The 24,420-nt window shown below is 44.6% G+C and overlaps 1 protein-coding gene across 1 annotated transcript in view; it reads left to right on the top strand.

Annotated features, from left to right (window-relative positions):
• Nucleotides 1-21,811: 21,811 nt before the first annotated feature.
• STX5 (syntaxin 5) overlaps nt 21,812-24,420 on the top strand; it is a 70,911-nt gene continuing 68,302 nt past the window's right edge. Inside the window, exon 1 of the mRNA XM_068261438.1 lies at nt 21,812-21,948. The gene's annotated coding sequence lies outside the window, so the exon portion shown is untranslated. The remainder of the gene's footprint in view (nt 21,949-24,420) is intronic.

The raw sequence follows: 24,420 nt of genomic DNA, 5'->3' as shown, positions 1-24,420 counted from the left end.
CTCCTTAATTCACCTTTGTTACTCGCCAATATTTCAATTTCAATATACGCAATTAGTTCATGCAATTCGTAACCAGAATCTTACACAACCCAACAACTTAGGGAATTGTGGATAACAATATAATGGGGTGTAGCTTGTTAGCCCTTCCACACTCTGCATCAAACTGAGTCTGTTCCAGATCTTCTGCATTAACATTAGTGTAGGTAAATTTGTCGCCTTATACCCACAAATACCAGCATCTAGAGCAGCATATATTGAACGACCTCCTATAATGGAATTCAGTAAGTCTAGTGGAGTCCATTAACTCCTCAGCTTCCCAACCCACCAGATGTTGCAACTGCAAAGCCAGAAAATAAACCCATGGATTAGGCACTGACAAACCTCCTACTTCTTTAGAGTATTGCAAGTATTGAAGTTTTATTTTGACCCTGCCCTGTCCCCAAATGAAGTCCCGGAATATTCTATCTATAGTTTTGAATAGTTTAAGGTAGAGCCATGTTGGAGCATTATGAAGAATATATAACAATAGGGGCATCGTGACCATTTTAAGTAGATTAATACAAGCAACTGGCGACAAAGGAAGCTTGGACCACACCTCCAGTTTCTGGCGGATTCTAACCAATAAAGGAGTAATGTTCAGTGTTTCATGAAGTTTAAAGAGACTCCGTAACAAAAATTTCATCCGGTTTTCTTCCATCCTACACGTTCCAAAAGCTGTGTTTTGGCTTACTGCAGCACGTTCTACTATCACCATCTCTGTAATAAATCAACTTATCTCTCTCTTGTCAGACTTGTCAGCCTGTGTCTGGAAGGCTGCCAAGTTCTTCAGTGTTGTGGTTCTGTGATGCATCTCTCCCCTCCAGGCCCCTCTCTGTACACTGCCTGTGTGTTATTTAGATTAGTGCAGCTTCTCTCTGCTCTATTATCTTTTACAAGCTGGATAAATCCTCCTCTGAGCTGGCTGGGCTTTCACATACTGAGGAATTACATACAGGCACAGCTGTCTGCACTCTGCAGGAAGAAACAGCCTGACACTTCAGTGGAAGATAGCTGCAGGGGGAAAGAAACACACAAATGATCTCTTGAGATTAAAAAGGAAGGCTGTATACAGCCTGCTTGTGTATGGATGTATTTTCTATGTGTGGACATACTGTACATCAACCTACTTCCTGTTTTGGTGGCCATTTTGTTTGTTTATGAACAAACTTTTTAAAACTGTTTTTAACCACTTTTAATGCGGCGGGGAGCGGCGAAATTGTGACAGAGGGTAATAGGAGATGCCCCCTAACGCACTGGTATGTTTACTTTTGTGCGATTTTAACAATACAGATTCTCTTTAATATCTGAAGAGATGATAACTCCTAAATATTTAAAAGAGGACACTTTTTGGATCTGTGCACAGTAGTCGGGGAGAACTGTATCTTTCTTATCTTACAGTAAAAGAGATGATTTCTCTCAGTTTATCGTGAGACCTGAAAACTCACCAGAGATTGATAACACTGATATAACATTTATTAGCGAGGTGTCAGTATCCTGCAGAAAAAGAAGAGTGTCATCAGCATAAAGAGCAATCTTTTCGTCAAGATTACCGTACTGGAAACCACCGATTCGCTTTGAATCTCTGATCAGTTCCGCTAAAGGTTCGATTGCTATAGCAAAGAGCAGAGGCGATAATGGGCACCCCTGCCTAGTGCCTCTTTCTAATTTAAAATTCGCGGATACAGTACGGTTTACACTGAGACGAGCGGTAGGAGCATTGTATAGAATCTTAATCCAGTGACAAAAGGTTGGTCCAAACTGCATATCCTCCATAAATGTGTGTAAGTACTGCCATTCTACACTGTCAAAGGCCTTGGCGATATCGAGGGACAGTATAGCACGATCCCCCTCATTATCAGCCTAAACAAGACCTTTCTTAAAGAGAACCCGAGGTGGGAATTACTTTTACTATTGGGGCACAGAGGCTGGTTGTGCGCACTAAGACCAGCCTCTGTTGCCCCATCGTGTGTCTCCATGTCCCCCCTGCTCGCCGCTATACCCCCCGCATTGCTGGCGACACGCAGCGTGTCGCCAGCTCAATGTTTACCTTGCGCTGTCAGTCAGCGCTGCTCCCCTGCCTCCTCCGCATCGGCGCACCCGCCCGTGTCCCTTCCCTCCGGCTGATAGGAGGGAAGTGACGCGGCGGGTGGCGCCGATGCGGAGGAGGCGGGGGAGCGGCGCTGACTGACAGCGCAAGGTAAACATTGAGCTGGCGACACAGCCAGCAATGCGGGGGGTATAGCGGCGAGCAGGGGGGACATGGAGGCACACGATGGGGCAACAGAGGCTGGTCTTAGTGCGCACAACCAGCCTCTGTGCCCCAATAGTAAAAGTAATTCCCACCTCGGGTTCTCTTTAAAGGCCTCGATTCATAAAAGTGTGTGCGGTTAATGAAATCCATATTTCAAACCTCTGGGTGGTCATTCATAAAATATTGTCAGTTGCGATAACAGAGCGGAGATCTCCCTCTCTAGGATGGCGGAAGGCATGTGGAAACGTAGGAAGCTGCCGGAGTCCCTCTGTGCGCTGCTCTCTGTGCTGCTGCTTGGGAGGCCTGTCCCATTCACTTGCAAGTATTCTGCATTGGTATCGCTACATCTCGAGGTAGTGGTAATCCCCGGCCGCATACCGCTTGCAGTAATTTTTATGAATGGGCATTTTGTTACTTTTATTAACATACTCACCGCCCAAGGTAGTGATTTATCGCTCTGCTCGCGAATGTCGGCTTTTCATGCGAAAACAGCCTTTATGAATACACATTTTGCTTAGTTGTCGGTAAAGTCATCTGTTTTCAGCATTTTCGCATGCGGGAATGCTTTATGCCAAAGCGGTATAAAACTGTGACATAATATTCAATAAAAACATGTTTTCCTACTTTTTATATGCCATACGGTTAGCATATTTGCTTTTGTGCATAAGTATTATTATTCATTTAGATATTATACGTTCCCAAAGTACACTTTTTTTTTTACTCTGAGACCTTACTTTCTATTTTATTCACAACTGCTTTATTCATCGTCTAACTTAAAGGGAACCTAAACTGAGAAGTAGCAGTAGGGTATTGTACCGTGTTAGCCATCAGTAAAAGCAAGAAGTTTTAAATCAGGATGATACCATTTATTGGCTAAGTTAGTTAGCCAATAAATGGTATCATCCTGATTTAAAATTTCTTGCTTAAACTGAGAAGGATATGGATTTTTCCTTTTAAAATAATACCAGTTGCCTGACTCTCCTGCTGATTATGGGCTTGATTCACAAAGCGGTGCTAACCTACTTAGCACGTCTAAAGTCTTTAGATGCGCTAACCAGGGTGCTAAGTAGGTTAGCACCGGATTTCTCAATCAGATCGCGCGGTAACTTTGCGCGCGCAAAGTTTTACGCGCGCAAAGTTTTATGCGCGCTAAGTCCCATAGGCTTTAATGGGCACTTCGCGCGGAGCGCCCTGCGCTCTGTGCAGTACGCGCGTAAAGTTTTACGCGCATAAAGTTTTGTGCACGTAAAGTTTTATGCGCGAAAAGCTTGTTTAGACGTGCTAAGGGGGTTTTCACAGGCGTGCTAACAGTTAGCACCGCTTTGTGAATCAAGCCCTATGTGTCTCCGATACTTTTAGCCACAGCCCCTCAACAAGCATGCAGATCAGGTGCTCTGACTAAAGTCAGACTGGATTAGCTGCATGCTTGTTTCAGGTGTGTGATTCAGCCACTACTACAACAAAATAGATCAGCAGGACTGCCAAGTAACTGGTATTGTTTAAAAGGAAACATCCATATCCCTATCAGTTAAGGTTCCCTTTAAGCATAAATGCTTTCTGATGCTTTCTGATTGTCTCACTATCTTTAGGAGACCCACAGTGCTAAGGTGCGTACACACGCACTACGGCCGCCAACGACGGGTCCGTCAGACCCTCCCGCTGGGCTGTCTTTCAGGCAACAGTAGCGCGTGTGTACGCACTGTCGGCGGACTGATAAGGCTGTTACTGAACAGCGGGAGGGTCTGACGGACCAGTCATTGGCAGCCGTAGTGCGTGTGTACGCACCTTTAGAGAAGGCTTTGCTTATATTCCTCACTTGATACAATTAAACACAAGATAACATCTACAACGTCCACCTCTGCTGGCAGGAAAGCTTCTAATGCTGGGTACCCATCATTGGGCTTGATTCACAAAAGAGCGCTAACTGATAGCACGGCTGTTTCCGTGCGAATTTTTGCTTTGCGCACGATCGCGAATTTTCGAGTGCAAACGATATCGGTTTCGTGCAAAAAATCACGTTTGCGTGCGAAAACGATATTATTTCGCACAAAAAATTCACGATCGCGCGCAACACGAAAATTTGCGCAAAAACGGCTGTGCTATCAGTTAGCACTCTTTTATGAATCAAGCCCAATGCATTTTCACGCTCGATCCGCGGGTCGATCGGGATCGATTCGTCTATTTCCGACGTGCTCGATTCGGGCTTCGATCGTTCCTGACGTCGATTTGCATGTTCAGTATGCAAAATCGACAGCAGGAACAATCGAAGCCTGAATCGAGCACGGCGGAAATAGTCGAATCGATCCCAATCGACCCGGGGATTGAGCGGGAAAACGCATGGTGTTAACCCTTTGAATGCTGTTCTAGTAAAAAAAAAATGCTGGGTGTATATAATATGCTGTAAATAATCTATTAGAGCAAAGTAGAAATGCTGGGTTTCATTCCGCTTTAAAGAGAGTCTGAAGGCTTCTAAAAATCATCTTTTTATTAGACATTTATCTTTAGCAATATCAGCAGTGCTAAAACGCAGTATTCCGGCGGCAGAAAGATGTCATCAAACCCCACAAATACTGGGGCAAAATTCCATGACTTTCCAAGTCATGGATTTTGCTGCCCAGGGAGGCAGAGCTTAGCGCTATAGCTCTGCCTCCATTATCGTCAATCCCCGCTGATTGCCGTCCATCTCAGTGAAAGAAGACTGAGAGGGGCAGGGAGAGGCGGGGATTGAGTTGAGTAGAGGCAGAGCTACAGCACAAAGCTCTGCCTCTTACAGTAAGCGCTCCCCGCATTTTGCCCCGGGGATTTGGGGGGTTTAATTACATCTTTCTGCCACAGGAATGCGGGTTTTAGCACTGCGCAAAAAGTGGGATCAGCGCATCACCAGGCCGCCTCCGAATGGCCTCCGATCAGAGATGCGCTAAGCCCCCCCAGAGACTGCAAACGCACCTTGAACCCAAACAGAGGCTCTGCATATACACCAAAAGCAAAGGGTTTTAGCACTGCTGATATTGCTAAAGATAAATGTCTAATAAAAAGATGATTTTTAGAAGGCTTCAGACTCTCTTTAAAGCGGATTCGAGATGAAAAACTAACTATAACAAGTAACTTGTCTATATATATATATATATATATATATATATATATATATATATATATATATATATATATATATATATATATATATATATATCTTATCTAAAGTTTAGATAGTTTACACACCATATCTAGCTGCAAACAGCTTCAAAAGTTTATGATTATTTATTCCTGTGATACAATGAGGGCAGCCATGTTCTGTTTGTCACATTGTCACAGGCTGAGGGCTGGAGATGCTATCAGCTTGCCTGTGTGTAAATTCAGTCCCCTCTCCTCCTCCTTCCTCGCCTCTGCCTCTAAAATCAATGGCTAGTAACCACCTCCTTCTCCTCCTCCTGCCCAGACTGAGCTCCCATAAGCCCTTGCTACAGTGCTAAGGCACAAAAGAAGCTGTGGGCGAGGCTTGTTTAGTTTATAGGGAATTAAGAGTATTACAATAAAACAAAAAAAGTATTTGGCTTGAGGAATGCCCTATAAACTATATGAAATGAACACAATTATGCAATGAGTAAAAGTTTATCTCAGATCCACTTTAAGGTTTCTCTGGCTGCAAAACTCACCACAAGGTGTCCCTCTGCTACACGCAGCTCAAAGACATACAAATCGGATGTCATTATCTACCACAGTTTTTTATGTATGATATCAGATATTTTTTCCTAGTCTGTTAGATTACTGTTGATGTTTTATCTACATTGTTTTAGTTCAAGTAAAAAGATTGATGTAATAGCTCAAATCTGCACCAATATATTATTTGGTTGAAGAGTCAATGGTATTGTCCTTAACCTCCCTAGCGTTCTGGACGAGATGAGCTCGTCCCAGAGACACCGGAGGTCACCGCTCAGACCCTGGTGGGCCGATTTGAATAATTGTTGTTTTTTTTTAAACACGCAACACTTTGCTAGCTGCGTGTTTCTCCGCTCGCCGTCGATCCGCTAAGAAAGAGCCCCCCCCGCAGACCCTGTGCGCAGCCTGGCCAATCAGTGCCAGACAGCGCTAAGGGGTGGATCGGGACTCCGTCTGACGTCACGACGCCGATGTTCAGAACGGGATTTCCGGACGGGTCTTCACGCCGGCGGTGATCGGAAGGGTGGGAGGGATGGAGCAGGGAGGAGGGAAGCATGTAGCTAGCAATAGGCTAGCTACATGGAAAAAAAATTAGGCCAAAAAAACCTACCCGCGGCCGTGCGCAGCACGGAATCAGAACACCAGGGAGGTTAAGATAATCTCATTGACTCTGAAATATACCCACGATTTTCTGGTACTTTGCACCTGTCTGTTCACATTTCATATAGTTGGACCAGATTACATCTGGTTCTCTTTCATGAAGAGGTAAGGCACCTCGTGGCATCATGTTGTCCCCCAGGAGACGACTGGCGGGAGTCCTATAATATGGGTCCCCTCCACTCGCCTTGATGGCACTATTGTGCTGTTTGATGGCTTACATAGCCTTATCCTTTCCCCTCCCATACATTTCTATGTGACCTCGTCTTTCCATTTTATTCAAAATGTTACTGATAACTCATCTATTCCCCATCTTGTTTGGGATATGCGGATTACTATACAAACGATATTAAGTTGTCACTTTATTTCTGGTTTAATTTATGACGAGATTTGTAGATCACGTTTGCCATCAAATGATATACCTGCCCATCCCCTACCTCCTTACCTACCCCTAATTCCTCCCTCTCTCTCCTTTCTAATGGGTGTATCCATTGGCATGCTGTGGTACCCCCACTCATGGATCACCCTCCTATCCTTTATCTCCCTTCCTCTCTCTCTCAACTCCCTACCCTATTCCCCAATTTAAAAATGTATGTTTTTATGTAAACTGATGCGGTTTAAATTAGCTATATCTTAACTGTTACACGTTATATATATGGTTAATCCGCCATGTGGGGAATATTATGTTTTTCTTTACTCATTTTGTTAATTGCATTTTTTTAAATGTAATAAACACCCTTGAAACGAAATCTACAAGCTGCAGAAGGATATAGGCCTGCGCAGTGGAGACTATCTGACAATTGGAGGAGGGGATGAGCACAGCACCAGATCAATAGGCGATGTTGTTGGGCTCCCATTCACAAACTAGTTTAATCTAGCATGTGTATGTTACTTTACAAATGTTTTTACTGATGGTGTATTACAGTTCTTGCTTATGCATGTAGGCTGCCTTTACATGTAAGTTCTAGTGTTGTCCGGATCATGAACGATTCGGATCTTTGATCCAAATCTATTTTGTGAGTCGAATCATCAAAATGAGTGATTCGGATCGCAAAAGGGGCGGGGCCAGGAGCGACACGCCCCCCTCTCAGCGGGCAGCGGGGTCCTGGAAGCAGAGCAGAGATGGATCGCTCTGTTGGAGGGGAGCCAGGGACAGGTAGATGAGCGAGAGGGGACATGGGTGCCACTGCCAGATATGTGTAGAGCACACATTGGCTATAATGTGCTGCTCATTATAGGCTGTCTGTTCCGTAGTTGTGCACAGTGAACACATTGGAAGCTTTTGGCTCAGCTCAGCACAGCTCAGTAACTTTGCAGGCACTGTGATTGCAGGGCAATATGATCCTCCTGCACTCGCTCTAAACAGCTGCACTTCACTTCTGGGAATGCTTTGGGGAATGTTTTCTTTCACTGTGCGACGTTTGCATTCAGAGTATACAGATGAACATATAGGTGAAATATATGTAAAGCATATGATTGCAGCATGTGGGTATTGTGTGCAAACATTTCTGCTCTCTGCTCGTCCCTCCTCCCTTCTCTGTCCACTCCCTGGCCTCTGTCCATCTTCTCCCCTTCTCTGCGTGTCCACCCCCCTCCCCTTCTCCTGTCCTGCTAGTCATTTCACCCCCGAAATGCTTCGGTAGTAAAATGATCCGAGATTCGGATCAAAGATCCGGATCTTTTCAACGATCCGATTCGAATCATCCGGATCATTGAAAAGATCCGAACTTCACATCTCTAGTAAGTTCAAATGTTGGTTCATCCCCACACTGCTTGTAAAGGTAATGGCTTCTAAAAACTCAAGCTTCAGAGATAGTAATTTTATATCTGTATCCCAAATTGCTTTAAATTCAGTATTTTACTTCTATTTTAAAATACATATTTCCATATGTACAGTAGAATATCGTTAAATTAAATCCCTGGCTATAGTTAACCCAGTCCTCAGGTCCCTGCACAAGTGTCTGTTTAAATATACAACGCTTGGTGTAATTGCCTTCTTAAAACAGAAGGAAATTTGCAATATACAACGTATGACCACTTCTGACATAATAAACTACTTTCCTGGACAGAAATGGCAACATACTCAAGGTTCAACTCCTCCCCCTGAACCCCATAGGACAGATCTCATATAAATTAAAATAATCCAGCCCCCCCTGCCTTTCTCTTTTTTCTGTCCTCGATGGACAGGTCTCTGTTTGGTGGTGTCCGTTTTTTTTTTTGCTTATATTATGGTTTGGGGCACCCTATTTTTTTTTTGTTAGGCGGGTTCAGCCTCTCCCGCTACAACGAAGCATTGCGCTGCCTAAATGGTAGCTAGATATGCGTGCCCAGTGAGGATTACCCCTCCTTTGTTCTCCACGGAAGACGCTCTGGTCCCTGTAGTCCTCCGCTGTGTGAGCTGGCAGCCGAGATCTCGCGAGACGTGGTGAGATCGCTGGGGATTGGCGGCGGCGCCGCTGACGTCACCCGGAAGCGGCTTCTTAGTCGCCAGACGCCAGACGAGCGTGGACTGGCTTCCTAGGCGGTGGCTTCTGAGGTGGCAGACTTGGATCCGCAAACAGCTGGAGCTCCGGGCAGCGGCAGGACAGGCGCAGGGGACAGCTAATAGCCGAAGCGGCTGTATTAATCGCACATTCTCTTCAGGATCAGGTATGAATGACATCATGTGCTTGAAAATGAGGATGGAAGATTCTGTACTGATTGCCGGAATATACTGTAAAGCATCCTAAAAGTAACATATTATGTTTTATAGGATGGAGCAGTTGGTGGATTATGTAGGGGAAGAAAGGTACTATAAGGTCTAAAGAAAGACATGTTTTACACTTGGGTGTACCAAAATTCTGCCTCACTGGGTGAAGGGCTGTCAAAAGAGTGCTATCTTTCTCATTTAAAGACGGATTTTTTAGTGGAACATACATCTTTTTTGTTTATGTCTCCACAGTCCGCCAGAGAAAGAGGGAGGAAACAATGAGTCTAAACGACGCAAATCCTCATCAAAAGTCAGATCCCGCTCGAGGTCAAGAGATTCGAGATCAAGGGATAGACGCTCTTCACATGATGCAAGGTCATCCAGGAGAGATGCGTCTAGGGAGCATAGAAAATCTTCTCTGAAGAGGAAAAATCTTTCACCCAGGAAGGAGTCTCCCAGACGATATTCCTCGGGAAGAAGAGGAAGATCTCCAGAGAGACATTATTATTATTATACTTCTCATAGGAGTAGATCTCCTAGAAGAAGGCAGGACTCAAGGAGTAGATACTATTCTCCAGAAAGGAGATATAGGTCAGAAAGATATTCATCCCCAGTACATGAAAGGGATCACACAGTAAAAGATCAGAGGTATCAGCAACCTGCAAAATCCCTTTGCTGGTCATGTGCCCAACCAGCATTACCGGACAAAATGGTCTGCGAATCATACTTTGCCGAGTTGGGAAGGGATAAGGATATGGACAATCAACAGGTTATGTCCTTTATACAACAAGCAGTGCAAGAGACTTTCAGTAAAATGGTAACCTCCCAACCTGCAACTACAGTACAGCCTAATACTTCACAGGAAGCATCTCAGCAAGAGGGGGCAGTAGCAATGGGATTTGATTTCGCTGTAGTACCTGCTTTTGTATCAGCAATAAAGGAGGCCATAGCATGGGAGGATAAAGAAGCAATTAAAGAACCGGATAAATATTATCCGCATTTAAATAAACAGCCAAATAATTTCCCTTTGATGGATATTATCAAAGATATTTTCCTCAAAGAATGGAGTAAGATAGACCAGAAGCCTTCATTGGCGAACCGCTTCTCTAAATTGTATCCATTAAGTGGTGAAGACGCAAAACTGATGGAATCAGCACCTGTAATTGACGCTTCTATAATGCGCTTAGCACGACATGTAACATTACCGATGGATGATGGAGTTCTATTCAGTGACCCTCTTGATAGAAAAGTAGATGCAGACATAAAGAAAGCATTTCTAGCTTCTGGAGCAGCATGCAAACCGGCAGTAGCACTAACTTCTCTAGCCAAAGCTATTAAGGTCTGGGTAGAAAATGTAGAAACGGCCATCAACTCAGGCACAGACAAGGCAGAAGTTATAAAAGCACTCGATGAGCTTAAATTGGCTGGCGATTTTATTGGCGAAGCAGCAATAGATACAATTAGATCATCTGCAAGATCAATGTTGCATAGCGTAACGGCCAAGAGAGCGTTGTGGCTAAAGCCATGGTCGGCGGATCAATCATCAAGAAACAACTGGTGCCGGATCCCATACGATGGTGTGCATCTATTCGGGAGCCAAATGGATGGAGCCATAGCCAAAGTGACGGGAGGCAAATCAGGTCTTCTCCCTCAAGATAAGAAAACTCGGCCAAGCGCTCAACAAAATCCGAAGAAACCCTTTTCCAATAGATTCCAACAGGCCAAAACGTATAGGCCCGGGAGACAGTTCAATAAGAATTGGAGGGGGACCCAGTCGTCCTTTCTTAAAAGCAACAAGGCAAAGTCAACGTTCGGAACGCAGCAGAAGCCGAAGCCTTTTTGAAGGTACGTCCACTCAGACAATTCCAGTGGGGGCAAGGCTTCAGACCTTTTGGGATGTCTGGGTGGATATAATAGAAGATCCGTGGGTGATAAGAACTTTGAAAAAGGGCCATACCTGGAGATTCAAGAGACTCCCTCCCTCATCAAGATTTCGAGAAACAAGGTTTCCTCACGATCAACAGAAATGCAAAATCCTTCTGGAATATATAGAGTCTTTAAAGATGATGAAAGCGATTATACCAGTTCCAGCGGAAGAGAGAAAATGGGGAATTTATTCTCCACTATTCTTGGTGCCCAAGGGATCAGGAGGATGGCGTCCGGTCTTGGATTTGAAATTCCTAAACAAATTTATAAAAGTCCGTCATTTCAAAATGGAATCTCTTCAGACCATAATGAAAATGATAAGGATAGGAGACTGGATGACGACTGTGGATCTCACAGATGCATACCTACACATCCCAATAAGGGAACGTTTTCAAAAATATCTGAGGTTCTCCATCAACAGACAGCATTATCAATTCAGAAGTCTACCTTTTGGAATTGCAACAGCTCCTCGAACTTTCTCAAAGATTTTGTTACCAGTCATTGCTCACTTGAGAGAGAAGGGGTTAAGAACATACCACTATCTGGACGACATTCTGCTAGTAAGTCAAAGACAGTCGACGGTACTTCAATATCAGAAGATATTGATAAAGGAACTCGAACAGCTGGGGTGGTTGATCAATTACCAAAAAAGCCAGTTGATACCTGTTAAGCTTGGGGGTGTAATCTCCACAGTCAGCATACAACACATAAGCTGACGTGAAGGAGGTACACACACCAGCACAAGGGATCAGGATATCCCCAGTTTAGTGGAGGAGAGGACTGACTCCAATAGGAGATTGTGGTGCACAGAGCCGGTGCAGATCTGAACAGCCACAAACACTTTCGTAATAACGTCTCAGCGCAAGGTAGCGCTGAGCGCATAAACCAGGACTGAGGAGATCAGGACAGGTAGACAGAATGAACGCTTGCTAGCTAGCGATTACTTAGCGACAGCAAGCGTCCAAAACCAGACAGACTGGAATGAGGCAGCCAATGCGTTTCGGCGATGGCGTGCCTCACAAAGACAGGACAGGAGAGACAGGAAATAGCAGGATCGAGATAGATGAACGTAACACAGATAAATATACAATAAGTATGTTTTCCTAGCGTATTACAATTACAGCTATCAATGAAACTATTCGTAACGTCTGACTAACATATGTATATATTGGCAATGAACCGATATATGACATAAGCAGGAACTCTGACTAAGACTGAAGTAATACAGGGAACAGGACTCAGAAGGATTCGCTATCTCTTCGCAGAGATGAACGCAATCCACAAACAGGACCAGGAACAGGATTCAGAAGGATTCGTTATCTCTTCGCAGAGATGAACGCAATCCACAAACAGGACCAGGAACAGGATAACTAGCTCAGCACGGGTGTTCACGATACGCGCAAACTACCAAAACGTGCTGGAAAACTGACTAGCTGAACACAGGAAATAAACAGTTCGTGTACGTATATATCAGCGACACTGATATATTAACGTAACACGAATACAAGGAAAATAACAAAATGCGCAAGTATGCGTATATATTGGCGATGAACCAATATATGACACAAGACAAGCAAGTAGCAACTTCTAGAACAAGAGCAGAACTAGGAGGACTCGCTGACCCCTTCGCAGGAGTCAGCGCAGTCCACACGGACCAGGAACGAGGTGGGGCACGAGCAGAGTAACAGATAGAGTCTGAAACTATGATAGCCCATGAGGCATTGCAGGAAGCAGTTCTTTATACTGAGGTCATCCAATGGGAGCAGACCTGCAGATTCCCACACAAGTGAATGGTAATTAATCACAGGCTGATAGCAGGAAAAGGCAGACAATGATATGCAGCCTGCAGGAAAGGGACCGCCCCTCCACTGCAGCAGACAATGTTTGTTTACACAAAAGCATATTAAACTGTCATAAACTTCAGAGCGACTGCAGATGGAATCAGCAACTAGTTTAAGTGCAAACCAAACTATGCAAGCAAATGCATGTAATGACATTAGAACTGCTTGGTTTGCAATACCAGTGCAGTCAGCAGTAAACGCTACAGAAGCGATCATAACAGTACCCCCTCCCTTAAACGCGGCCTCTGGACGCCTATGAAAACTGACAAATTTCTCCTGAACCACCCAAACCAAAAAATCAGAAGTGGGAAATCCAGCAAACTGATCTGACTGAAAATTCATGAAGGTCGGATCCGTCCGACAAAACCAAATTCCCGAATCAGTCTCACCAAAACTAGACCAATTGGAACCAGAACCTACCGAACCATGCCCGTCAGCACTACAAGCCTCAGTGTGACACCCATCAGAACCACGACTTCCAGAAAACAACCCCAAGAAACTCTCTGCGCGATACCCACCGCCTTCCAAGGACTGTCCAAAAACGCCAAAGCCTTTGCAATGCCCACCGGAACTGTCCCTACCAACACAAAACCCACCGTTGAACCAGTCCAAGGTACCAGGACAAGTTTCCTCAGAGCTCTCCCAGAACACTTGGAAGCTCCAAAGAGATCCCCACAGGTCAGAACGCCCCTTAGGCTCACATGGAGAACTATCAAGAACCCCTATGGAACCCAGGGCAACTCCAGAGTCAGGGTCACAAGGACAAACATCAAGATCAGGGCTTTTAGGGACCAGAACCATCTCCGGGCATGCAGGCCAACCGGCAACATCAGAACATGTCTCCACTAGGGAAGCACGTGAGCACGCTAACACAGACACATCTGGGCAGTCTGGCATACGAAGCACATCTGGGCACACCGGCACAAGAGAAACCTCTGGGCATGTCAAGGAACTGCGAACCTCAAAGTCAGTCAAGACAGGACCGAAACCAGAACTGGGCAAAAAAAAATCATCATGACTAGACTTCATAGTTACTGGATTCTCACTAAAAACTGCAGGATCAGACTTAGATGTCGCTGATTCCAGCAGGGTTATTAACAAATCATGTTCAGGGGCATTTACAAGACAGGGCAAATCTTCTGATGTATGCACTGAACTAGACAGGGTTCCCATAGCTTCTTCTGGACTAGACAGAGACTCATCAAATACACTGGACTGGAGCTCATGAAGGGCTGCAAAACAAGTCAATATTGCAGCAATCCCCACTGAACTAGGCAAAACTGAGTAACTCACTGGACAGGAAGGGGGCTCTGGAACTTCTGCCACACCGGCCAGAGAACCAGAATTTTCCAGGATACAGGGCTGGGTTTCAGAAACACTCATTAACCCGGACTGAAATTCTGAGATTTCTATTATTTTTTCCAGCGAGTCAGAATTATCCATGTTACAGGGCAAGACTTTTGAAACATTCAGAGGACAGGGCTGGAGTTCCTCGGCTGTTACAACACTGGAGAGGGACTCAACAACATTGGTTAAATCAGACTGTGTACAGGGCAAGGTATCTAACACACTTGCTGACGAGGACAATATTTCAATGGCTTCTGCTTCGCTGGGCAGAAATTCATCAAGTTTTATTAGAGCAGACTGTAATTCCAAAACCGCTGCTAGACAAGTGAATATTACTGCAACACCAACTGAGGTAAGCAGTGCTTCAGCCTCCTCTGCTAAAGGGTTTAAAGTATCCAAAGTACTGGGTGAAGCATAAGACTCTGCGACCACAGCTTCACTGGACAGGATCACTGAACAGTCCATATTGCAGGGCAAAACCATGGAAGCACCTGCTGGACAGCATAATGATTCTGTGACCTGAGTTTCATTGGAGAGATCTACTGCACAATTCATGGTACAGGGCAAATTTATTGGAAAATTTTCTGAACAAGGTAATAATTCTGCGATTTCAGGTTCACATAGCAGATGCTCTGAGCTATTCACGAAACTAGAGCGAGGTGTAGAAACAGGAAGATCAAGACACAATGTTTGCGCATCTGAATCACCATTCATTTGTAAAATTGGAAAATTCAGATGCTGGGGTTCTGAGTTTACTAGACAAGATTGCTGGGACTCGGAAACTGATATAGTGCATCTATTGGCATCTGCTGGATCAGACAGGAGTTGAACTTTATTAACACAGGTAATTTCTGCAGAAGTGTTTGCAGAGACAGGCAAGATTTTTCTGGTGTCTGTTTCACTAAACAAAGAGTCATGAGTACTGGCTAGGCTGGACTCGAAAGTCAGCAGGACCTCTGGGTCCTCTGCTGAGAAATTTGTGCAGGGCAAGATTAAGGAAGTATTAGTAATTTCTGTCTTACTGGGAAGTAACACTGAGTTATCCATGGTACAGGGTGGAATTACAGGAACTTCAATTTCACACAAAAGGAGCTCAGAATCACTCGCTGAATCAGCCAAAGGTGCTGAAGCAGGCGAGTCCTCAGGAACTGAGGAAGTGGAACAATCTCCACTTGACAGTGTGTCTTCCCTGGTATCAACTGATTGAATTGCATAAAAATCGTCCAGAATCATTCTCCACACATCGATCAATGGAGCCACAAAGTCATACCCACACACACCAGTTCTTATTAGGTTATAAGCAGACTTAATGCATGCATTCAATACTAATTCACTTTTTGCACTGTAAAACTGACAAAATGAACTTGCATCTTTCTTCCATTCATAGACCAGAGCTTCCATCTCTCCTTTCTCAAATGGAGGATCCCATGCATATTTAACAGCTGAGCATTCCGGCTGATCATAGTTTGCAAATGTGTTAGTGGCAGAAACATACATTGGGTTATTTAGCAGGTGATTGGCCGATTTCTTATTCCTAAGGATCTCCAATACCTGTAGCAAGTATTGAACTGTAGTGTATGCAAATTTCCCTTGCTGCACGAATAAATTGATCTGTTCAATACTCTGTAATATATCTTCATAATCATATTCAGATAATTCATTTAAACAAGAACCTTTATTTTCCCTGGCTAGCAATGAAAGTTCATTAGTAGTTTCATAGGTCCATTTGACTTCCCTGAATGATGACTGAATTTCATTATCTGCTAATGGTGGAGTCTCGTTACAGATCTGATGCGCAGTCGCCAAGGGCAACGACTCCGCTGATTGTAACGCTTTTCTTTTGGAGCGTTTACGTTTGGCTTTAGACCCTGCTGCCTTAGCAGAAGAAAAGTTATCAGAACAATTATCTGCTTGCTGATTATTTTTGTAGGCAGTAGAAGGAGCAGCTGATTGACAAGCTGCCAGGAGCTTATCAAAAGGGCTAGGCAAATCGGTTTTGCGCAGCCAGTTATGGATCACAAACGCTAGAAATTCCAGTGGTCTTTCTTTTAAATTGGTATGATCCAAGACATCGTAGGCCCACTGAAACAATCTTCCCTTAAATAAAACATAAACTAGCTGGGGGGCCCACGTTGAAACAGGAGTAGCCTGGAGCTCAGGATTGGCCAGGAACCTGGCACATTCAGAAAAAAACTCATTTTCTGTTTCAGAATTGAGCTTCTCAAATTTCTTAAAGGAACAGGAACCAAAACAAACAGTGTCATTTTTGCTGGGAACCCCCCCCACAATGGGGATTGGTAATGGGGCTATCATAATGTTAAGCTTGGGGGTGTAATCTCCACAGTCAGCATACAACACATAAGCTGACGTGAAGGAGGTACACACACCAGCACAAGGGATCAGGATATCCCCAGTTTAGTGGAGGAGAGGACTGACTCCAATAGGAGATTGTGGTGCACAGAGCCGGTGCAGATCTGAACAGCCACAAACACTTTCGTAATAACGTCTCAGCGCAAGGTAGCGCTGAGCGCATAAACCAGGACTGAGGAGATCAGGACAGGTAGACAGAATGAACGCTTGCTAGCTAGCGATTACTTAGCGACAGCAAGCGTCCAAAACCAGACAGACTGGAATGAGGCAGCCAATGCGTTGCGGCGATGGCGTGCCTCACAAAGACAGGACAGGAGAGACAGGAAATAGCAGGATCGAGATAGATGAACGTAACACAGATAAATATACAATAAGTATGTTTTCCTAGCGTATTACAATTACAGCTATCAATGAAACTATTCGTAACGTCTGACTAACATATGTATATATTGGCAATGAACCGATATATGACATAAGCAGGAACTCTGACTAAGACTGAAGTAATACAGGGAACAGGACTCAGAAGGATTCGCTATCTCTTCGCAGAGATGAACGCAATCCACAAACAGGACCAGGAACAGGATTCAGAAGGATTCGTTATCTCTTCGCAGAGATGAACGCAATCCACAAACAGGACCAGGAACAGGATAACTAGCTCAGCACGGGTGTTCACGATACGCGCAAACTACCAAAACGTGCTGGAAAACTGACTAGCTGAACACAGGAAATAAACAGTTCGTGTACGTATATATCAGCGACACTGATATATTAACGTAACACGAATACAAGGAAAATAACAAAATGCGCAAGTATGCGTATATATTGGCGATGAACCAATATATGACACAAGACAAGCAAGTAGCAACTTCTAGAACAAGAGCAGAACTAGGAGGACTCGCTGACCCCTTCGCAGGAGTCAGCGCAGTCCACACGGACCAGGAACGAGGTGGGGCACGAGCAGAGTAACAGATAGAGTCTGAAACTATGATAGCCCATGAGGCATTGCAGGAAGCAGTTCTTTATACTGAGGTCATCCAATGGGAGCAGACCTGCAGATTCCCACACAAGTGAATGGTAATTAATCACAGGCTGATAGCAGGAAAAGGCAGACAATGATATGCAGCCTGCAGGAAAGGGACCGCCCCTCCACTGCAGCAGACAATGGGCTCTATTCTCAATGAGTTTCCGCATGCGGTAAAGTACATGCGGGAAGTTTGCACCCAAAATACCGGCAAGTTGGGATTCTCAAAATGTTCCGCATGTTTTTTCCGCATGCGGAAAAAGTGTGATAAAAGTGCGGGATTCATGCGGTAAAATTTCCACAAAAGTCGGTATTTTCCGCAATAAAAGATCAATTCTCAAAGATGTTCAGGCGCATCATTTCTTCGTTAATTACCGAATTTTTATCACCTACAAGTAGTAGGTGATATATTCCGCATCCCATTGACTTTAATGAAGTGTGGAGGCTTAAGGGCTGTGCTTGGTGGACTTTAACTTTTTTTTTTTAAACACTTTTTCATGCGACCTTTTTACCGCATGATTCCCGCATGAATAATGCCTGTTTCCGCATCTTTTTTCCCGCATGCGGAAAACATGCGGAAAATGTTAGTGAATGCTGAAAAAATGCGGAGTTTACCGCTGGCGGGAATTTAGCGCTAAAATTTTGCGGTACTTTTGGCTCTTTGAGAATAGAGCCCAATGTTTGTTTACACAAAAGCATATTAAACTGTCATAAACTTCAGAGCGACTGCAGATGGAATCAGCAACTAGTTTAAGTGCAAACCAAACTATGCAAGCAAATGCATGTAATGACATTAGAACTGCTTGGTTTGCAATACCAGTGCAGTCAGCAGTAAACGCTACAGAAGCGATCATAACAATACCATCCCAAGACAGGATCTTCCTGGGGGCTCGTTTCATAACTCATCAGAACAACATATTCTTACCGGAGGAGAAAATAGTAGCAATACAAAGGAAGGTGAGGCTACTGTTATCTCACAGAACGCTGTCAGCGAAACAAATTCTAAGTGTACTGGGAACCTTTTCCTCGACAATACCATTAGTAAAATGGGCTCACTGGCACCTAAGGAGGCTTCAAACTTTTTTTCTCAGAAATTGGAACAAGACAAACCTGGTACAGAAGTTTATACTACCATTGGAAGTAAGAAACTCGATGAAGTGGTGGTTGATCAGAGGGAATCTTCAAAACTGTCATCAGATTCAGCAGGAGGACCCAATCCTAGTGACAACAGATGCCAGCTTGACAGGTTGGGGAGCTCACTGCCAGCAGGTTTGGATTCAAGAGAAATGGAAGCTGCCGCAAGTAGGGATACCATCAAATATCCTGGAGTTGAGGGCGGCTTTTCTTGCCTTAAGAGCATTCAGGCACCTAATCTTCCAGAAATCAGTCATATTACAAATCGACAATACGACAGCAGTGTCGTATATACGAAGACAAGGGGGGAGCAGGAGTTGGTCCCTACTAATGGAGACGAGTCAAATGATGGCATGGGCCCAGAAAAATCTCAAAAATCTGTCAGCAATCTACTTACCAGGGAGACAGAACATATTGGCAGACCATCTCAGCAGAGAATTTGCCGACCCTCACGAATGGTGTCTCAACAACGAAGTCTATCAGAAGATAGTCCAGAGATGGGGGATACCTCAGATGGACCTATGTGCTTCCAGTCAGAATACCAAAACTCTGAGGTTTTTCTCGAGGTTTCCTCATCCACTGGCGGAGGGGACAGATTGCCTGTCACAACAGTGGAAGTTCAGGATAGGATATGCATTCCCGCCTTTTCCGTTGATCACGAACTTGCTGAGGAAGCTACTAAAGGAGTCTTGCATGATCATCCTTATCCTACCCTACTGGCCAAAAAGACCCTGGTTCACACTACTGAAGGAGATGAGTGTGGAGGATCCTTGGATATTACCCAAGATCCCAAACCTTCTATATCAGGGGAACCTGCTTTATCCAGAAGTCAGCAAATTAAATTTGATGGCGTGGAAATTGAAAGGAGGAAGCTATCAGCATTAGGATGTTCAGAGGATGTTGTGGCTACATTATTGAAGGCCAGGAAAAAGTCAACGAATGCTACATATCATCGTATCTGGGAAAAGTTTTTTTCATACTCAACAGAGAATGGTCTGAGTGCAATGGCCCCACAGGTACAGGATATATTGAGTTTTCTGCAGACAGGGGTCGAAAAAGGTCTAAGTCTATCGGCAATCAAAGTACAGATATCGGCTCTGTCAATATTAACAGAGGAGAAGTGGGCTCTCAATCCGCTTGTAATCCAGTTCATTCAAGCAGTGAAAAAGATAAGACCACCCAGGAAACCGTTTTTTCCGCTATGGGACTTGTGTATACTATTGGAAGCCCTCTCAAATCCACCTTTTCACCCTGGGGAATCAGCATCATTATGGAACATAGCTCTAAAGACATTGTTTTTGACAGCAATTTCATCCGCAAAAAGAGTATCAGATTTACAAGCCCTGGGGTGCTCGGAAAACTTATTACAGTTTTTCCGGATCGGGTAGTCATTAGGCCAGTATTGTCACACATTCCGAAAGTGTCTACAGCATTTCATATTAACCAAGAGCTAACATTACCGACCTTCCCGTTGGACAACGGCTATCATCCTTTGGATGTGGGGAGAAGCATAAAAACTTTTCTTGATAAGACCTCTTCCTTTAGATTATCAGATCATCTTTTTGTGAATATCCAAGGAGCAAGGAAGGGACAACCTCTGGCATCAAGAACTATTGCCAATTGGTTGGTAAAGTTAATACAACTAAGCTACAAATTAAAAGGCTTAGAGATACCGAGAGAGGTCAGTGCCCACTCAACAAGGGGCATGTCAGCGTCTTGGGCATCTTTTGCCAAAGTTTCAGTAGAGACAATATGTAAGGCTGCCAGTTGGTCTTCTCCCCATACATTCTTAACACATTATCATGTTAACCCTGCATGTTTAACCTCGTTGGATTTTGGAAGAGCTGTATTGTCTGCTGTTTCTAAATAAATGTGTGTTTTTTGCATTTCCCACCCTCTACTTCTGATCTGTTATTTCCCTTGAGTATGCCGCCATTTCTGTCCAGGAAACCGGAAAATTGTATACTTACCTTCCGTAATTTTCCTTTCCTGGATCAGACAATGGCGGCATACGAATCCCTCCCTCTTGTCCATCGAGGACTGATTTTCACGAGAATGGCAGGGGGGCTGGATTATTTTAATTTATATGAGATCTGTCCTATGGCGTTCAGGGGGAGGAGTTGAACCTTGAGTATGCCGCCATTGTCTGATCCAGGAAAGGAAAATTACGGAAGGTAAGTATACAATTTTCCGGTTTCCCTGGTCCCTTGGAGTTTACGACAAAGGGATTCTATTGTAATAGCAACCATTGCGCACAACCATAATCACTTATCCATAGCACTAATAACGCCAGATTACAATAACCCGTTGGCACGCAATATCCTGTTTCCAGAAGAGCTTTCACTTTTCAGTCGCGTAAAAAGCGTACGCTGCTCTTTCCTCCCTCATTCTCTCATGTCTTCTCGCCACTACACAGGTCTAGTGTCAGAATGGGCACAGCCAAGCCGATTGGGCAGCCCCGCATGCGCAGTAGGAGCCTGTGTCCCATTAAATTACGCAGCCACGTAAAACGTCCTAAATATCTCCGCTTTCACACCACGTACACTCCCGAAATTTTCAGGGGAGGGAGGGGACCCCCAGATCTAGCTCTGTGCCGAATTGCAGCCCCCGAGCCCCGCTGGTTCCCGAGACTGATTGCAGCAAACCTATCTCGGGAACTAGTGGGGCTCGGGGGCTGCAATTCGGCACAGAGCTAGATCTGGGGGTCCCCTCCCTACCCTGAAAATTTCGGGAGTGCACGTGGTGCGGAAGCGGAGATGTTTCAGGTAAATAATGTCTAACTTCCCACTGAGCATGCGTGATACTCAGTGAGGAAGGCTGCTTCCGGGCTGCCTATTCTGACATTCTACCGGGTTGGTTCTACTACAAACACACCTCATTTAGTACGTAATCAAGAAGCGCGGTCAGATGTTAGAAACCAATGACGTGTGAATACGTGGCGCTGGCGTCAGCGAAATTCCAGACGGATATAGAGGTGGCCGGTGGAACGTACGAGGAGTTGTTACGAAATAGAAAGGTCCGTAAGTAGCTTTCTATTCCCCCATCTCTATGCTACCGTATCACAAAAGCATCCGTGCTAGGTGGCTGGACTTTCATAGTGTTAGCTACATGTGACGTCACAACTAGGAGCCGCAGTATCCAACTTGTTTTCGAGTGTCACTAAAATTACGTCACAGATTTGCTTTAATACGTAGGAAACATCGTTTGATGATAATGATTACATTAAACTCACTTGTTGCTGTGTTTTTTTGATACCCCAATTAAGTGGGTTAGCGATACGAGTTATATGCAATCATTTCATTAGCACCACTTTACCTCATTATTTTTGGATGGTAGATTACCAGATTTTAATTAAAGTGGCTTGCGTACAATATAGAAAGAAGAAATTGTGTAAAACCGCGTCAAAGACCTAATAATGAGAGATGATCCTCAAAATATGGCATTGTAAATAAGTACTAAATAGTTCTGCACATTGTCCTGTTTGATAAAATTGTAAAGAAAACATATGAGTGCTAGTTTAGGGGACCCAGCAGGCAATCTCTAAGGCCTGGTGCACACCAAAAACCGCTAGCAGATCCGCAAAATGCTAGCAGATTTTGAAACGCTTTTTCTTATTTTTCTGCAGCGTTTCAGCTAGCGTTTTGCGGTTTTGTGTAGCGTTTTTGGTGTAGTAGATTTCATGTATTGTTACAGTAAAGCTGTTACTGAACAGCTACTGTAACAAAAAACGCCTGGCAAACCGCTCTGAAGTGCCGTTTTTCAGAGCGGTTTGCGTTTTTCCTATACTTAACATTGAGGCAGAAACGCATCCGCAATCCAAAATCTGCTGCAGCCCGGGAGTATGCGTTTCTGCAAAACGCCTCCCGCTCTGGTGTGCACCACCCCATTGAAATGCATTACCCTAGCAGATCCGCACCCGCAAGCAGATCGCAAACCGCAGCGGAAACGCTCCGGTGTGCACTAGGCCAAAGGGAATGTTTTCTCTACAGCATGAAGTATCCGGGGCGTAGCAATAGGGGTTGCAGAGGTTGCGACCGCATCGGGTCCCTTGGGCCAGAGGGGCCCCAAAGGGCCTTACCTCAACTACAGTTTTAGGTCACTATCGGTCCTGTGCTCATAATAATCACTTCTATAGATACTTTGAATAGTGGTCATCATTAGCAAACTGTTTCCCATCCCCTTCTTGCACCTCTGACACTGTGGTTGCCATTGGCAGATTGTGGTGCGCCGTATCAATTGTTATGTATAGAGTGCTTGGGGGGGCCCCATTGCAAAACTTGCATCGGGGCCCACAGCTCCTTAGCTACGCCACTGTGAAGTATTGTGATTGGTCGAATAGTATCGGTGTAGTTTACTACAACCTATCTGAAACAAAGCAGTTAGGAAGTGTGTTTTCCTCCCAATCACATTACTGGAAGTTTTCTAAGAGGTTTCCGGCTGGGTCGTCTAAACTAGATTAGTGCCAACGTTTGTTTCATGCTGCCTCACCGTATATTGGCAGAAATGATGTCTCTGCCTCAAGATTGGTACAGGTTGGGCAATATAAAAACATTATTAATAGTAAGCAGTAAGGGTCAGTTGGTGACTACAGCTGCAACATGTTTGCCGCTTATTTTGCCTAGTGCCACTGTTAATGTGTAGCACGGTAGAGCAGCTAGTCTGTGCTGCATCAAGTTGCTCTAATGCGCCACAGTTCTTGCCTGATGCCTGGCAGTGGCATTAAACTGGGGCAAAAAACTGACCGGTTTCTTCATGGTCGCAACTGTGCTCAAATGTGACTCCAATTGGGGGGGGGGGGGGGGGGGGGTTAGCGTGCGCAGTGCTAGCAAGTGTCCTAAAGTGCACAGGAGTACCTGAAAAGACGAACATTTATATTGCGCTTTTCTTGTGGTGGACGCAAAGTGCCAGAGCCAGTAGGGTGCACTCCTATAGGCAGTAACACTGTTAGGGAGTCTTGCCCAAGGTCTCCTCACTGAATAGGTGCCGACTTACTGAACAGGAGGAGCCACGATTTGAACCCTGGTCTCCCGTGTCAGTGGCAGAGCCCTTAAAGGACAACCGAAGTAAGAAGAATATGGAGGCGGCCATACTTATTTCCTTTTAAATAATACCAGTATCCTGCCAGCCCTGCTTATCTATTTGGCTGCATTAGTGTCTGAATTAAGCATGTAGCTAACCTGGTCAGATCTGACAGTAAGGTCAGAAACACCTGATCTGCTGCATGCTTGTTCAGGGTCTGTGGCTAAAAATATTTAATACTCTGATATTCCTGCTTCCTTAGCAAACACAGACCACTACCTCACCCTGATTGGAAAACGACTGACCCTCTACTAAGACCACCAGTTAGGTCTTAGTTGTGACCCCCGACCCTCTGGATCAAAATCTGGATTGCGTTTTTATCCTGGTTCACAATGTTGCCAGTATCCCTTCCATGTTGCCAGTATACCTTCCATGTTGCCAGTATCCCTTCCATCTTGTAAAATCAGAT

This window comes from Hyperolius riggenbachi, chromosome 11, assembly GCF_040937935.1.
Source record: "Hyperolius riggenbachi isolate aHypRig1 chromosome 11, aHypRig1.pri, whole genome shotgun sequence".
NCBI lineage: Eukaryota > Metazoa > Chordata > Amphibia > Anura > Hyperoliidae > Hyperolius > Hyperolius riggenbachi.
The sequence above is the reverse complement of the archived record's forward strand: the minus strand, read 5'-3'. Positions and strand labels throughout refer to the sequence as shown.